At 40.3% G+C, this 15,316-nt stretch overlaps 1 protein-coding gene across 2 annotated transcripts in view; it reads left to right on the forward strand.

Moving 5' to 3' along the window:
• Positions 1-9,500: 9,500 nt before the first annotated feature.
• Positions 9,501-15,316, forward strand: part of fam135a (family with sequence similarity 135 member A) — a 102,990-nt gene continuing 97,174 nt past the window's right edge. The window contains exon 1 of one of the 2 annotated variants that reach the window (XM_026942995.3): positions 9,501-9,598. The gene's annotated coding sequence lies outside the window, so the exon portion shown is untranslated. The remainder of the gene's footprint in view (positions 9,599-15,316) is intronic. The other variant, XM_053230893.1, reaches the window with a different exon arrangement.

Consider the following 15,316-nt stretch of genomic DNA (forward strand, 5'->3'; position numbering starts at 1 on the left):
ACTGACATCAAAAGGTCCAAAGTAATCAACACCAGTATTCATGAAGGGTGGCTTGTCTGGCAACAACTGATTCTCTGGTAAATTCACCATTTTCTGTTCACCAGCTTTGGCATGTAGTCTTCTACACATGCTGCACTCTGAGGTCATTCTTCGTATTGCTGAGCAGGCTTTTGGTATCCAGCACATCTGTCTCAGCCTTGCTAGACTATGATTTCTGCCTGACGGCTGGATGCTTGGCTTCTTTTGGCATGGCAGATCTACTTAGCTGCCCTCCAACTCTCAAGACTCCATCTTGCAGGTATTTATCCAACTTAAAGTTATAGCTATTCTTCCTCATATGACCTTTACCTTGCTGTAAGGCTTTGATCTCTTCTGCATATTTCTGTTTCTTACAGAGCCGAATCAAATCTGATTCTGCCATGGATAAATCCTCAATGGTGAGTGTCCGGTTTGCACAGCTGTCTTTGTATGTGAGCATCTTCTGCTGAATTAGGGGTCTCGTTTTGGATGGATTAATTTCACATTGACTGATGGCTTGTTGAAATTCCTTTCTCTTCTGACTCAAGTTTAACAGAATCTCTTTCAATTGCATGAGCCAAGCTGTTGCCTTCTTGAGTTTGTACCAACCTGAGAAGTGCTCAGCAAGTTGACTCATTGCATCTGTGTTCTCATGAGTCTGTATGAAGGACACTGTGGCTGAGCTCTTGACCACAACGTCATCTTCTGTTGAATGACTGGATTGGTCTGGGCATTCTGGCCGTTCACACTCTGGTCTCAACAAGAATTGTGGTCCTTGAATCCAGCTTTTGCTCTGTAGTAGGTGCACTGTTCTCAAACCCTGTGAAGCCTGATTCGCTATTGCTGGCATCTGAAAAGGGGTGTAATTGCACTGACTTAATGATTTCAAATCCCAAAGTTTGATACCCCTGCTAACACTGAAGGATGAAAGGTGTTGCAGGTCTACCAACCACTTTTCCATTTTTCTCAGAAATTTTTTCGTCCCATTCTCTTTTTTCTTTGCAGAGTTCTCTTAAGAGGAGCTTGGCAGGTAGGATGAATGGTGCAAAGAAGCCCAAAGGGTCATAAGCAGAACTGACAACCGACAAGATTCCTCTTCTCGTAGATGGCTTTTTTTGCACCTCTATCTTGAGTTTGAAGATGTCACAGTCTGTGCACCATTGCTCTCTCCACTGGGAGCTGATCGTTGTCAAGGTTGAGATCTTTGAACTCAGTAACTCGCTCTTCTTCAGGGATCGACAACAATAGCGCTCTGCTGTTGCTTGTTCACTTGGTCAAACAAAATCCTCCACTGAGGCATAATGTTCTCAGGTCTTTGGCAAGAGCAACAGCATGGTTGTCTGATGTCAATGATCTCAAACAGTCATCCACATAAAAGTTGTTTAAGACTGTCTCAACAGCTTTGGGTGTGGTTCTCCCCCTTTTGTCTGCAGCTGTTCTCCTCAACGCATATGAAGCAAAGCTAGGGGAGGATGTTGCTCCAAAGAAGTGTATGCACATCCTGTACTCCACTGGATCTGATTTCAGGTTACCATCCTGCCATCAAAAGAAGTACAACAGCTCTGTATCCTCATCAGGCACTCTGACTTGGTAAAACATGGATTCGATGTCTGCCATCAACCCTACTGTTTCCTTCCTGAACCTTGTCAGGACACCGATCAGAGTGTTTGTAAGGTCCGGGCCCTGCAGTAACTGATCGTTCAATGATACAACTTGATAAGAAGCAGTGCAGTCAAAGACAAATCTTATCTTCTTTTTCCTAGGATGGTATACAACATAATGGGGAATGAACTACACTCTCCCGTCGTTGTGATTCAACTGCTCTTCAGGTACCCTGGTGGCGTATCCCTTCTCCAGTAGATCTCTCATGAATCTGTTCTACTCACCGTGGAAGTCAGGATTTTTGTGAAGCTTTCTCTTGAGATTATTGAGGCGTTGTTCAGCTTCAGACCTGTTGTGGTACTAGCTGGACTGACTCCTTAACTGAATGTAGGAACTGATGATCTTCATGTGACTGCTTTATCATCACATCTTTGTTCCAGGAAGTCAGCGTTGTACCATTGACTCAACAGATCCTTGATGTTTGTTACTGAGATGTGATTGATTAAGTGACTCAATAACCCACTATTAGCTGATTTGATGCCTCTTCTTATTGGTCCATTGTTGACCCATCCTAGGGCTGTCTTCACGGCATATGGTCTGTCGCCTCTGCTATTTATTCCTTCCAGTGCTCAATGGCTTTTTAGTCATTGGTACCAATAAGTAGGCTGACCTCGGCTTCAATACGTGGAATACGTACTTCATGGAGGTAATGCCACCTGCTCACGTCCTTCTGCTGAGGTATGTTTTCCTTTTTCACTGGTATGCTTTCTTGAGTAAACACCTGTGGTAGCTCAATGTAGTTCTCCTCTTCCAATCCACTTACCTCCAGGTCAGACAGGACATGGCTGCTCACCTTATTTTCCTGCCCCATAGTACTGAGAAGGAGCTCTGGCTTCCCACCTCAAACCCTGAGTTGACGCATGAGTTCTTTATTGCAGAATGTTGCCATGCTTCCTTGGTCCATGAATGCATAGGTCTCAATTACCTTGTCACTTTGTTTGGACTTTATTTTTACCAGTACTATGGATAGGATACATTCTCCATTACCTGCCCCAGTAACTCCACTGGTCTCATGTTCTGTCAACACAAAGGCACTTGTGACCTCACTGGTCATAATGTTGTTATCTTCATTCTTTTCAGATGTGACTGGAAATTCCTTCACTACATGAAGAATACTTGAGTGCTTTTTCAGGACACTCTTGGCATTGCATTCTCTTTCTGCTGTCCTTACTCAGGTGACTTTGAGTGAGGCAGCCAAGGCAGAGACCTTTTAACCTCAGAACTTAATTATGTCCTTAGGCATCTGTTCTTTTGTCTTGTTACAGGACTCCAGGGCATGGCTCACGGCTCAAACAAGGACTTTGAAATGCATCAACTAGTTTGATTGAACTGGGTCTCTTCTCACAGAGATCTTGAGCACTGTGTTCTCCAAAAGAAGAGATACATTGCAAAACTGCTACTTTCAGGATTACTTCTCTTTATAGAGAAGGGAGGCTCAAACCGAGCGTAGAAGTCATTCAACGCATCTGGGAGAGAGGCATCACTGTCACAGGCAGGTGGTGTTGTCCTGTACTTGGTGATAGCATGGATGCCCTGCCACCTGCGCCACGTGTCTCTGCTGGCCTTGAAGTGGCTGTGGATTCTCTGAGTGTGTGTGCACTTTGCCTCTCTGATGGCCCGGGACAGTTTGGCCCTCGCTGTTCTTAGGGCCGCCTTGTTGCCTGCTCTGAAGGCGGAGTCTCGGGTCCTCAGTAGCGCATAAACCTCTGCAGTCATCCACGGCTTCTGGTTGGAGCGTGTGGTGATGGTCTTGGAGACGCATCAATGCACTTGCTGATATAGCTGGTTACAGATGTCACGTATTCCTCCAAGTTGGTGAAGTTGCCGTCAGTTGCCGCTTCCCTGAACATGTGCCAGTCAGTGTGTTCAAAACAGTACTATTGCCCATTGTCTGTCCCAGTAGTCATTGTACTGTCTTGCACTGTCTTGTGCTGTCTGCACATGTTTGCACTTGTGCACTTTATGTATAAATTATGTAGTCCCTTGTAGTTCTGTGTTGTTCTGTCGTCTTATGTAGCACTTTGGTCCTGGAGAAACATTGTTTCGTTTCACTATGTACTTGTATATAGCTGAAATGACAATAAACTCCACTTGAACTATATTTAACTTGGACTTCCCCTTTTCTTCTGAGCTGACATCCAAGATGTTAACAAACAGTGGGTTGTTTGTGACTTTCACTTGCCAATTGATGAAGTCTACCAAGTTCAAAAACCTGGCTCTTCTTCCCATTGCTTCTTGTATCTCAAAGGCTTGATTTCTCCACTGCTCTTTCAGTTTATATGGAAGTTTTGAGATAACAATTTTCACGTTAATTGGATTGTTCATCTCATCCATGAGATGCCTTTTGTACAAAATCCTCAAACTCAGCACATTTAGGATTGCACCAGTTAAACTGGTCCTGTCTTCTATCTTCATCTTCAGAATAGGTAATATTTCTGCATCTCCAAGGAATTCTCCAAAGCTATATAATTCTTCCTCTTCAACTAACTCAACATTTACTTCATCTTCCTTTAGGCTTTCAATCTCCTTCCTTTTAAGAATAAGCTGAGTTAGTTTGCCTTTTCTTTCACCCTTGAGCCTATTCAGTTTCGCATCCAAAGCCTTTTCCGTGGGCTTTGGCGCCCTCCTTTGGCCATCTGCCGCAATTTCCATCTTTATTTTTATTTTTTCCAGATGCCTGGTTCAGTTGACTGAAAGGACTTGAATCCATGATTGGTAGAAAAATATTGCAATCTTCATAAGCTTACTAGCATTCTGTGCAAATCCTCCACAAAACAGACGAAAATTCACAGAATCTCTTTTATTCTGAAGTCACTGAAGCTAAAGACTACCCGCCCGACAATTTCTCTTCAGAATGGTGAAAATGTCATGCCATGTGCCTCCTGTCCATACCGAGCTTAGTCTTTGACTGATGTTAAGTGTGGCTCCTTCTAATCCTTCACTAATGCCCAATTAAGCTGTTGAATCTAAGCATATTGTTGACGCGCGACTCAATGAGACTCCTGAAACCAAGTTCTTCCTTTTTTTTTACTTTTAGTTGAAGGTATTTGAAAACTATACAAAACAAAATCAGAGGAGAGAAACTACATATAATGTTTTACATGGGAAACATATATAACACAAGCAAAGTTACAAATCACTAATACACAATGCAATAATTATTATTTTAAAAAATATATTCCTTTCTTCTGCTGGAATGGCTTTCACTAGTTCATGCTTTTGTCATGTCTAGGTTGGATTATTGTAACGCCTTACTGTCTGGATGTTCCAGTAGATGCATAAACAAGCTTCAGTTAGTCCAGCAGCCAGAGTTCTAACTAAAACTAGAAGATTTAGTTCCTACTAAAACTAGACCAAATCACCCCTATGCACTGAATGGTCTAATGCCGCAGTACCTGAGTGAATGTTTGGTCTTTTATGATCCACCACGCCTACTTCGATCAAAAGTGCAGGCTACTTGTTGGTACCACAGATAGTGAAGGCTACAGCAGAGGGGGCAAAGCTTTCTCTTACAAAGCCCCACAGTTATGGAACAAACTTCCAATTAGTGTTCAGGACTCAGACACAGTCTCAGTGTTTAAGTCTAGGCTGAAAACCTATTTGTTTAGTCAAGCCTTTTGTGAATAGTTTTTTCTTAGGTAAAGGAGCAGATCTGGAGGGTTCACGGGCATAGAATGTTGTGGTGATTTGGGATGCTGTCACTCTCCCACTCTCATACAGTCACTCAGGTTTGTTGACGGTGGAGTGGCTGGCCGCTTTATGTCCCAGGGCACCCTCATGTCTGTGTTACCTTCTGGCATTCCCTTTTAGTTATGCTGTCATAGCTAGTCTTGACAGAGTCCTTGCTCGCACTCTGCACACAATGTACATTGCCCTTAACCATTACGTGACAACTAGCATACCTAATAATCTCTCTCTCACTCTCTCTCTCTTTCTTTCTCTGTATCTCTCTCTCTCTCTCTCTCTCTCTCTGGCTACACATTCTACTCCTACCAGTGATCCTGTCCCCTTCTGCTCTCCGGACCTGATCCATCCTGATACAGTTTTTCAATCAAGTCTCCATCAGTGAACATTTGATAACTTAAAAAAAATAGACTTCATTTGAAAACTATAATGAATTTCCTGGTTACACAATTGCACTTTTAGATCATATAGTATACAGTTACAGAAGGGAATTATTTATAATTGCACTATCCAATGTCAAACAGATGAGGATGGGTTCCCTTTTGAGTCTGGTACCTGTCAAGGTTTCTTCATATTGTTTCAGGGAGTTTTTCCTTGCCACCGTCGCCTCTGGCTTGCTCATTAGGGATACATTCATAGATTTAAAATTTATATGCTGAATTTATACATTTCTGTAAAGCTGTGTAAAGCTGCTTTGTGGAAATGTCCATTGTTAAAAGTGCTATACAAATAAAATTGAAGTGAATTGAATTTTTGTGGGTCACTAGAGGGACATTCAAGTTTTGTGACAATAGCTCATTGGTGACCCTATGAAATGGCTGCTGAAAACTGACTGGCAGATGATGGCCATGTTTTCTAAACAGGGGAAAAAGAATTTTGTCCTTAGGCCTCACAGTTCTTGATATATGGGTTAAGACATAAAATGGTGCATTATGTTGCACTACAGCGAATTGTGAGAACAGCTGAAAAGATCACCGGAGTCTCTCTACCCACCATCGACACCTCATACAACAACCACCAGTATTGTGGATGACCCCTCACCCCTCTCATGAACTCTTCACCCTCCTGCCATCTGGCAGAAGGTACAGGAGCACCACCAGCAGATTCCACAACAGTTGTTCTGTTCTGTGTATATAAAAAACATTTGACTTGACGTGACTATAGCGCCACCATTCATCTGAATGAGCTCATCTCTCTTGCCTCAGTAGAGGGAGGGAGTACTATAGAATGGCCAAGTTTCATGTCTGTAGCGCATACAGTTTGGTCCACACAACCTTCCAAAACTTGTTTCCATTCATTTGTATGGGAAAAAATGCACTTTGAATGGCCACTGTGTGAGAACCGCACAACCACTGTATACAAGCATGTCACACTAAATAATATCAGCAGTGAATCTCAGTGAATGAACTGGAATCTGATACATGAGAGAACAGCGTACTACATTGCTGCAGCAGAATAACCAACATATTACAAAGTTTTCAGCAGAGAAACTACAGAGTGCTAGGCAGTAGAACATGCAAGGAATATACCTGGACGACGGCTAGCAGATGCTACAATGTAGCTTGGAAATAAGCTGAATCATAAATTTAATCATCTGCTTCTAGAAGATAGCTACATATCATATGTTCTGGTATGATTCAGGCTAGAAGCACAAAGGGGAAGGCCGCAGTACTATGGCAATATTATGGCATACTTCACTACATGACCTCACAGTGTTTTTTTTAAGTGTTAGCTGGGTGAAATAGAGAACTTTCTAATTTACTTCCCATTGGTTGGGCTGACGTGAACATTGTATGAGATATGACACTTCCCATACAGCCTCTTAAAATGGTCAACAAATGTTGACAGCTGCAATTCTGCTGTGTTCACATCACTCAGCGTAAGACTATCCATCAGCATCAAGTATGTGGCTTGAACTGAAAGCAGTAGGTATTCAAGGTATGGTTGTGGTAAAATGCTTTCGACTGCTGATGGAGTGTGGTGGTCTTGTTATATTAACTGGAGGCTTGATTGACAAGAGTCATTTATTTACTCTTTCAAGTTCTCGCCCTAAATACCAAGACTCTTGGTGGTATTTTTGGTCAAACCACAGTGTGACAAGTTGTCGCATAACCCCCATTAGAGTACCGTGCATATAATCATATGCAAATGAAACAGTCATGTTAATAAAAGTCAGAAACATCCATGGTGATGGTCCTTTGATACCTTTGACACTGGCACCTGATGCTACTGTTTGTGCTGCATCTTCAAAGCATAATCATTTAGCTCTGCCTACTGTGTTGACATGTAAACAAGTGTAAACCCAGTGCCCTTCTCAACAACTTCCCCTTTTGCATAACACCAGTTGCATCCATTTTCTCCACTGATCCGTGTTACCTTCTGAACATCTTTTTTCTTCATAGTGGACAGAAGTATCATTATTTTCAAAGTAATATCATTCATCAACAAATGGCTGCATAAATGAATTCATTGCAGGTTTTTTGCCCCAAAACCACAGGCCACCATGCATATCTTGGTGCTCATATCTGGGGGTAATGCATTGATTGTAATTTGTAGTGGCCATATATGATAGGGGGCTGATTTGTAAACTAGGACACCATCTGCATTAAATGACAGTGAAAGCTTTAACAATTCTCTGTCATTGAGAGCATCTGTTGCTTTGTACATTGCACATATATATCATTTATTGTGTCCAGGCTGCATTTTGGCTTGGTCCACTTATACTTTAATGCTTTTAGAAATTTAGCATTTAAAAGTTTTTCTTCACAGAAAAGCACACATGGGTACTTTGTTTCCAAAAAATGCTTGCAATTTGGAAAGATATACACATTTTGGAAAATGAGGTATGGTCATCAAAAGATTTCATAAATTTGCAAAGGCTCAATGGAACACCGTTATCTCCCTCTGGACAGTAAAGATTAATGAAGGCAATTGAAACCTTTGTCGTTGTGCGTCGCAAGGCATAGCAAAAAAACAGTCAACACTGATTACTTTTCATTTAGTTTGGCATTTGGGTTTATTTTGCTTGAGTAATTTTTTCCCCATTCCTGCCTTTTTCCTCACCTGGTTTCCGCAGCAGTATACCCTTCTAGAGAGTGGGTACAACAAGCTTAGTTAATTATTTGAAATAATTCTTGAATGTTTTTATCAAATAGATAAAATGTCACAATTTGGCTTAACAGTGCATCTACTGTCATGCCACACTCTTACTTCAACAGAAACTTCATGAGGAATCACATCTGCAAAATGTACACAAGCAGCAGTTTATTTTAATCATATTTTAAAGAATAGGTTTACTATTTTAAACTCCTAATTGTTAAATTATCATTTATCATTTAATAGTTTAACACTCCTATACCTTTAACGCACATGCACTTGGAACATTCAAAACAGATAGGTGAATCTTGGTGCAGTACAAATGGTGCAAATTTTTGTTTTGCAAATGCAGCACATTCTGGGTTATTAACTTACCTTAGTGTCACACAGTGGAGTATCATGTTCGTGATCACTTGTACTGCTTTCTTCACCCTCAATATGAGATTACTGAGCACGCACACGCACACCAGCACGCGCGCACACACGCACACACACACAGATATGAGGGCACCAATTTACAATATTATTATAATCGGGCTTAAATCGTTTCTGTCTGCTTAGGGTATCTTCCTCACATTCAGATTTTCTGTCCTAAGAGTGATAACGAAGGTTTGAGATACACCAAAAGATTTTTTTTTTTTTAACTATTAAATTAAATAACTCAGTAATTATATACTTGAGTCTCAGTCCGTAACCGTGACTTGTACGGTTTTCTTTTGTTATTATCTGTGAAGAACATTTTTGTTAACAAGGTTAAATAAACTGTGCAAGTATTGTTAAAGCTCTTCTGTCTGGTAAAATTAAGTGATGGGGAAAGAATTACTAGACACCACAGTGTTTCCAGCCCCATCTACTTATAGTAATTGCTGGAACCGGTGTGATCTTACATTCTATTTATTTATGAAAACGAAAAGCAGCTCTGCGTATACTGAGCTCAAAAACGTTACTTCGGCAGCCAGCGCCTCAGACATTACAGTGCGTGACGTAATTGCAATCAGAGCAGTGGACAAGTTGCAGGCGTCCATTTTCCTGCATTTGCTTTCGCATGACTTGTAAAAGGGGTGGGTCTTACTCTTTCCTTCGTTTCCGGTGTTGAAAAGTTTTAAACAGCTTCAAATCAAAACGATTATTAGAATGGGTGAGTAAAGACTAATAAGATTTTTGTAAGAAAATTATAAATTGTACTGTTATAAGACAGTTTTTACTTGTCTGTAAAGTTTTCTACTGTTAATATCGCAAAAGAAATAACCCTGACGAATGCTTGATGGCTAACTTGCTAGTGTGATAGCATTTGCTAAGCTATGTCATCTGCCTAAGTTGTTAGCTAGAAACATTAGCATATACAGCAATGTTTTTCTCTTCCATTTTTCGATATGCGGGCTCGTATTGAATGGTGTGAGGGAGGGTTCTCCATTGGACTTCATTAATTTAAAAAATTCTTGCAAAAAATATGTGGCGGGAGAAAAAGTAGATTATGAGGACTATGACAATGAGGGCTCTCCCGCAGTCAGTTTCAGGTGGATGTTAATAATAATAAATAATAATACATTTTATTTATAATGCGCCTTTCTCACACTCAAGGCGCTACAACAGTATAAAACAACAACAAAAGAAACAACACAACTCCATAATAGCAATCACAATGACAACACAATAACAACAATGACAACAACAGCTGTAAGATTATAACTTAAAAGCTTCACTAAAGAGATGTGTTTTGAGTAATTTCTTAAAACAATCAAAAGACGGAGCATTCCTAATAGGAAGAGGCAGAGAATTCCACAACCTCGGAGCAGTACAAGAGAATGACCTCCCACCCAAAGTTTTGAGTTTACAGCAAGGCTGCTACAGAGTAAGAGAACCAGCAGCGCGGAGAGACCGAGATGGTGTGGACACTGAGACCAAATTACAAATATACTCTGGGGCCAGCCCATGTACTGCTTTATAAGTTAAGATAAGAACTTTAAAATCAATATGTGATTGAACTGGAAGCCAGTGTAGTTTAGAAAGCAACAGGAGTGATATGACTACGGGATGGTGTGTAAGTTAAAACACGAGCAGCTGATTTTTGCACATAATGCAGCCACTTAATCAAATTTGCAGGTAACCCTGCAAAAAGTGAATTACAATAATCAAGCCTAGATGTTATAAAGGCATGAGAGAGAAACGGTCTTATACGTGCAATATTCCGAAGATGATAAATAATGTTAAATAATAACGTCATTAAAAATCATTTACTAATCATTTACTAATGCATCACATGTCTATGTTGGGGTAGTTTTGTGATTTTACTTATTTTGGGGGTTAACATGCACGTATGCGCTGAGCGTTTTGACATGCCACATGTTGCAGTAGTTTTGTGATTCCACACATCTCCGGAGAATTCCGAGTGATTTGAGGTATGATCCGTGTCTGTCAGTCAAACGCTGCGGGACTAGTTAGGTGCCAAACATTTCCTATGGAGATAGTAAATTTAACAGTGTCTCTGTTTGCCTGTTTGCTCTGCTAGACTCATTTTATATTTGTGTGTATTGCAAATCCTGATGGGAAATTCCCCGCGAATTGCACGTGAGGTCAGTTCCCAAATGAGATTTCCTGATTCTCTGGACCAAGCCGAACACTTGGACACGTGATTCATGTCTGTGTAAGTGACAGCATGGGAGACGGGGGGAGTCCCATTATTGTCTATGGGGCAAGAATAACTGCATTTTCCGGACACTTCCGGTGAAAATTCCGAAACGTGATATGTATATGCCAGGTCTACTCCCTAACACGTACGAGAGGATATAATGATACGAGCATGTCACCTAAACAGCGCCCGAGCTGTGAAACCCGTGTTTTATTCCCCATTCATTCTCTATGGGTCAAAAACGTGCGTTTTTGGCCATGAGCACAAAAAGTATAGGTGGGGAGGCTAAGAAAAGTAATAGCATACCTGTCCCATTGGGGCTGCACGTTTTGAGGTATGTTTTGTGATGGTGATGCAATCGGTGCGGGACTAGTTACATGCCGAAAAAGTGTCCGGAAGAAGAAGAAGAAGAAGAAGAAGAAATATGGGCAATTATAATAGTGATGCTTGATTTGCATAGCAAGCACCACTAATAAGTATGGGCACTTATAATAGTGATGTTTGCATTGAAAAGCAAGCACCACTAATAATAATAATAATTAATAATAACATACATTTTCTGAAGAAAATATGAGTGGTGATTATGCAAAATTCGGCACCAATATGCAGCTGAACATGCCGGTCATTAGGGGGAGCTACATATGTGTAGGTATTTGTTTAAGCATAACTAATCTGACCTATATAGGTAGTTGTAATTGTATTAAACTCGAGTTTTTAATTTAATAGGCTTTATGGCAGTCCGAATACCCATAACGCAGTTCTCCTCACTGAACAGAGCGTTTTGATATGTCACACTTCTATGTTGCAGTGGTTTTGTGATTCCACTTATTTTGTGGGTTAACGTGCACGTGATGTTCTGATGATGGTTTTACTTAATTTGAGGGTTAACGTGCATGTGACATGCACGTGACGTGCAGGTGACATCACTTAAATACCCATAACGCGATTGTCTTCAGTCAGCCAAGTGTTTTGATATGTCATGCCTATGTTGTGGTAGTTTTGTGATTCCACTTATTTTGGTGGTTAACCTGCATGTGATGTCACTAAAATACTCATAATGCAATTCTCCTCATTGAGCCAATCGTTTTGATGTATGACATGGCTTCAGGAGTTTGGTGATTAGACTCAGTTTGTGGCCTGTTGTTTTCTGCTACTGATTTCTACTGAGTTTGGAGTTTGGGGGGGCGTGTTTGAGGAATAATTTCGCATTATTGTCTATGGGGCTGGAATGATGCCATTGTCCGGACATTTCTGGCAATAATTCCGAAGCGCAATGTATATATGGCAGGTCCACTCCCTAAGACATACGAGAGGATATGTGATACGAGCATGTCAGCCAAACAACGTCCTAGCTGTGACACCCGTGTTTTATTCCCCATTCATTCTCTATGGGCCGAAAAGGCATGATTTTTTTTGTCCGTGGTTCGAAAATCCAGAATTATCCATAATTAAGTTTGAGGGTGCCAACACTTGTAGAGTTGGATAGATAGATAGATAAATTTACTCGTAAATAGTGTTACTCGTAAACAGATAGACAGAGAATGGTTGAAAAATAAATGGAACACTTGTATACATCTTTCTTGTCTTTTAGAATAATGCCATTTTCCGACAAAAATTCTGAAATGCGATGTGTATATGCCGAGTCTACTCCCTAAGATGTACGAGAGGATATGCGATACAAGCATGTCAGCTGAACAGCGGCCGAGCTGTGACACCCACGTTTTATTCCCCATTCATTCTCACCACGTGCACGAAAAGTGGGAATGCTGAGAAAAGTAATAGCACACCTGTCCCAGTTGGGCAGCACGTCTTAGGGTATGTTGTGTGGGACTAGTTATGTGCTGAATAAGTGTCCATAATAATAATAATAATAATAATAATAATAATAATAATAACCATGGGTGATTATAATAGTGATGAAATATTAAACAGAGGACATTTCTTTACTGCCTAACTTATATATATAATTACATTTATATTTCTTTACTTACAACTTGATTATTTATATTTATTATTTTTATTAAGAACTCGTAAACAACATAAAAATGCTGCTTCAGCCCCTTAGCCAACCCTCACCTCTGAGCAAGTCCGAGCCTCCAAACCAGCCACAGCCTCCATATCAAGCCCAGCCTTCCAGCCTGTACTTGTACTAATTAATGAGTACCAGCCCCTGTATCAGCTGTCTACGCATAGCTTCCCTGGGAAACATGGCAACGCAAATAAAGGATCTACTGCCAAACTGGCCCTAAATCAGTCAATTTAATAAATTCAAGTAAATTTAATATTGGGTATGTAGCATTTATGTCCATCAGTAATGTGTCCTGCCATGATTCCATTTCTAAACTAGCAGCTGCATATTAATGATAAATTAAAAATTTTTTTTACTACTGTAAAATCAGTCAGATTCGTCATGTAACAATGAATTCTGGCATGGGTTTAAATTAAGAATCTTTATAATACAAGTAAAAAACATTTACTGATGGTAGATTCAAGAAAAATATTCATACAATTTAATTATACCTTAAGGCTACAAAAGCTATTTTCTGTCTGATCATAAATGTGTCAGATTGCGTACACATACTGAACATAAACAACTCATTGACAATTTGACTTTTGGGCTGTAAGACGCTGCTTGTCAATCTCAATAAACTCTGCCAGCCCTAATGACATCGCAAACTGGTAGTTTACGGTTAAACAACTTCTAAAAATATTGCTACTCTTTAGATTAGATCTAGCCTGGCAGCTAACACTTCAGTTTGTCAACTCACTGATGCATTAGTCAATTAAAGTAAATTAAGTAATTTAAGTAAACGTAGGGAATTTTACCTGTAATTTTTTTCTAACAAATGCCAGTGTAAGCTACTTGCAGAAGTACAGCTTGAACATCACCAACATGATTTGTGTTCACCATGAAGCAGTGACTGCCAAGTTAGCACACATTCAGAGAGAAATTTAAGGCTATATTTCAAACCACATAACTGCACACTAAGTAGTATGCCTAAACAGTAATGACATAATCGGTGTATCTACATATCATTTAGCATGGCAGTATGCAATTTAGGACATTGCCTAAGTATTTGGGATGTAATTATCTAGTGCCATTATCAACATTTTAGTATCACAGAAGTGGTCTGAGAATACAAACCAATTAAGGAGCAATGTTAGAACTGTTTCTTGTTAGTAGCATGTTCAGGGTGTTAGCACCCATTACAAGTGATGCAAAGCGTGTGAACAAGGTATAATACAGATGTATGAAATGCCATGACTAAAGACACATCTATTCACACCTGTAAGGCCGATGTAGGGTGCTATATCAACTATCAGCCCTTCTTTACCACCACTTTCCCTTAGTTCAGCAAGTGCTTGTCACTGAGCTATACTGAAAAAAGGGAATATGTGATCTGTCAGATTTAAGAGAACATACACTGATCAGCCATAACATTAAACCACTTGCCTAATATTGTGTAGGTCCCCTGGTGCCACCAAAACAGCTCTGACCCATCGAGACCTCTGAAGGTGTACTGTGGTATGTGGCACCAAGACGTTAGCAGTAGATCCTTTAAATCCTGTAAGTTGCAAGGTGGGGTCTCTGTGGATCAGATTTGTTTGTCCAGCACATCCCACAGATGCTCGATAGGATTTAGATCTGGGGAATTTGGAGGCCAAGTCAACACAATGAACTCTTTGTCATGTTCCTCAAACCATTCCTGAACAATTTTTGCAGTTGGCAGGGCACATTATCATGCTGAAAGAGGCCACTGCTATTATGGAATACTGTTGCCATGAAATTCAATTCAATTCAATTCAATTTTATTTGTATAGCGCTTTTAACAATGGACATTGTCACAAAGCAGCTTTACAGAAATAAATGGATTCACAAAAATATATTGTAAATATTTGAAATTATCACTGTGAATTTATCCCTAATGAGCAAGCCAGTGGCGACGGTGGCAAGGAAAAACTCCCCGAGATGATATGAGGAAGAAACCTTGAGAGGAACCAGGTTCAAAAGGGAACCCATCCTCATCTGGGTGCAACGGATAGTGCGATTATAAATAAATCCCTTCTATTGTGTACTATATGGACAAATAGTGCAATTGTGCAACCAATAAATTCATCACAGTTTTTGCAAGAAGTCCGGCTGGTTAAAATCTATCCACTGTCCACTGATGGAGTCCAGAGTATGAAGCTGCTCGTGGCAACTGCAGCCCCAAAGCCACTACAGCA

The sequence above is a fragment of the Pangasianodon hypophthalmus genome, chromosome 28, assembly GCF_027358585.1.
Source record: "Pangasianodon hypophthalmus isolate fPanHyp1 chromosome 28, fPanHyp1.pri, whole genome shotgun sequence".
NCBI classification, from domain to species: Eukaryota; Metazoa; Chordata; class Actinopteri; order Siluriformes; family Pangasiidae; genus Pangasianodon; species Pangasianodon hypophthalmus.